The sequence below is a fragment of the Seriola lalandi genome, unplaced genomic scaffold (assembly GCF_002814215.2).
Source record: "Seriola lalandi dorsalis isolate HSWRI2012SDOR001 ecotype SW California unplaced genomic scaffold, Sedor1 jcf7180001974060, whole genome shotgun sequence".
Classification (NCBI taxonomy): domain Eukaryota; kingdom Metazoa; phylum Chordata; class Actinopteri; order Carangiformes; family Carangidae; genus Seriola; species Seriola lalandi.
Window position 1 is genome coordinate 1 of NW_019444726.1, and position 2,477 is coordinate 2,477.

Below are 2,477 nucleotides of genomic sequence, written 5' to 3' on the forward strand. Positions count from 1 at the left end.
GTGCTATAAAAAACTGCTATTGCAGCTGCTGCTCAGTTTCTATTCTATTCTATTCTTTTCTATTCTATTATTTAAAAAGTAAGTCCGAAAAATGTGAACGCTATAAGAACAAGTACCGTAATTCCCAAACTAACATGCTCCCCTTACATAGTGCCATTTAGGTTTTTTCAAGTTTTCATACTGATGTGTTTTGATTGCTAATCACACCCTCTCCAAGAACAATCAGAATGTTGTGTTTCTGTTTCTGGGAATAAAGGCTCCAGCCTCCAGTTAACATCAATCAGCAGTGCTATTTCAAGTCAGTGGAGCATAAGACAATTTCTGTGAAAACTGATTTATCCTCTCAAACACTTCCATTACTCAGTCTTTCCATTATTGCAGCTCATTGCAGTTAGTAGTGCAGTGTTTAATCTTGAAAGACATGATTTTTATTCCAAGTAAACTGCTAACAGGACATTCTTATTTTCCAGAAGCAAAAACACTGCCATGACAGGCTGTCAAATGTCCTGAGAGCGAAAACTATCACAGATGGTTCCGTTTCAATTATTTGTATGTATTTCTCCAAAATTCAAACAATATTTACAGGTTATAGGAACCCTCCCGCTGTTGGTGAACCCGGCCTCTCTGGCTGGAGGGGCTGCAACTCCCACCCTCCCGCTCCAGGGTCTCCAGGTCCAGACTGTCACCCCACAGCTGCTTCTCAACACCCAGGGACAGATCATTGCCACTGTAGGAAATGGACCTGCCACAGTTGTGACTTCTGCTGCAGTTCTGCCCAAAGCCGCTGCTCCTCCAACACTTACCAAGCCTAACACACAGGTACACACAAAAATCTGTCTGGACTTTGGGGTCAGAAAGGACTACTGCATTTATAAAATAGGTTACATCCAAGACTGTTATTTATTTGTTCCCTCCCAGGCTTCGGTAACAAGTGTCACTCCGTCGCCAGTTGTAATCGCCCCGCAGCCGTCTGTACTGAAGACCGCCACCACGCTCTCTTCCACGGTACCCATCACCTGTGGAGACATTGCAAAAGTGGGCCAGCTTGTCAGCAGTATGTACACCTGCTTCTCCTATCCAAACATAGATCCGCTTTAAGTAGGTAGATATTTTTAACCAGACTCTTCACAATTGTAGAACCCCAGCAGGTTGTCAGCAGCGAGGAAGGCATTAATCTGGAGGAAATTCGAGAGTTTGCCAAGAATTTCAAGATCCGTCGGCTGTCCTTGGGGCTTACGCAGACACAAGTAGGGCAGGCTCTGACTGCTACTGAGGGTCCGGCTTACAGCCAGTCTGCCATTTGCAGGTAAATGACTCCCCTGTCCATGTTGCCTTGCATAGAGAAGTGTTCTTCAGCAAACTCTTTACAAAGCATCATTTGATATGTGCATACGTTGTCCACATTTGCGTGCACACAAATTACAATTCTTATACTGTTCCAACATGAATGAAGTTAAGGCACCCATGAAAAAAAACTACTCATCTTCTTGTATTATGTTAGTGCAGTCATGCTTAGTGGAGTGAGTGCAACACTGACATTTTGTGTTATATTTGCAAAAAACTGTTGCAATAAATCCTTAATGCATCAGTGTGAATACATTTGAATTGCATTAATTGCACTTTCTACTTTCTACATAAAAATAAGGAGATCTTTGAGTAAAGATTTGAACAATTTCTGACATATGGTTTATATAGTTTATTCCCTAAATCAAAAATTACTTTAAATTAATTGTTTGACATTTTGGGAAATACCTTTATTTACTTTTTGGCAGAGCGTAAGATTAAAAGATAGATACCACTCTCATGTCTCCCCATTAAATATGCTGCTACAGCCAGCAGCTGTTTGGCACAGCTTAGCATAAAGACTGAAGGGAATCAGCCAGCCGGACTCTGTGCAAAGGTAACAAAATCAGTCTATCAGAATCTCGTATACTCGTATTTGCTTGGATTAAACAAACAGGACATAGCATGGTAATTAGTGAACTTTGGAGGTTCTGGTAGGTGGATTCTGTTTCCTTCATACAGAGTTCAGCCCAGCTGTTTCCCCTGTTTCCAGGCGTTATGCTAAGCTACACTAACCACCTGCTGGCTGTAGCTTCATATTTAATGAGCCATATTGATCCTCTCACCTGATCTCAGCAAGAACACCAAGCATATTCCTAAAATGTTAAACTAGTCCTTTAATGCAATCAATAACATTTGCACTGCTTAGGCTACATTTTACAGAAAAAGAGGCGTCTGTGAGTATAGATTTTAAGAATTCTCCAAAGTGGTATTTCAATATGAACAGCAATGGAGTCGTTATTATATAGAGGTCAGTAATTACATTAAGTAAAATAATGAGATATTTGTCAGTAAGCTGGTTAAAGCTTGGACTGGTATATAAACTATCTAATTCACTTGCCTGCAAACTGGATCTATGTATACTATGTCTGTGTTCATAGGGATCAAATTGAGATACGGTGCCTATAGTGTAC

General features: G+C 40.7%; 1 long non-coding RNA gene across 1 annotated transcript; it reads left to right on the forward strand.

Moving 5' to 3' along the window:
* The first annotated feature begins 105 nt into the window (after positions 1 to 105).
* LOC111653430 (uncharacterized) lies at positions 106 to 1,502 on the forward strand. The gene is made up of 3 exons (XR_015437073.1): positions 106 to 819; positions 919 to 1,054; positions 1,138 to 1,502. It is a non-coding gene; the product is annotated as an uncharacterized LOC111653430 (long non-coding RNA).
* The last annotated feature ends 975 nt before the right edge of the window (positions 1,503 to 2,477 follow it).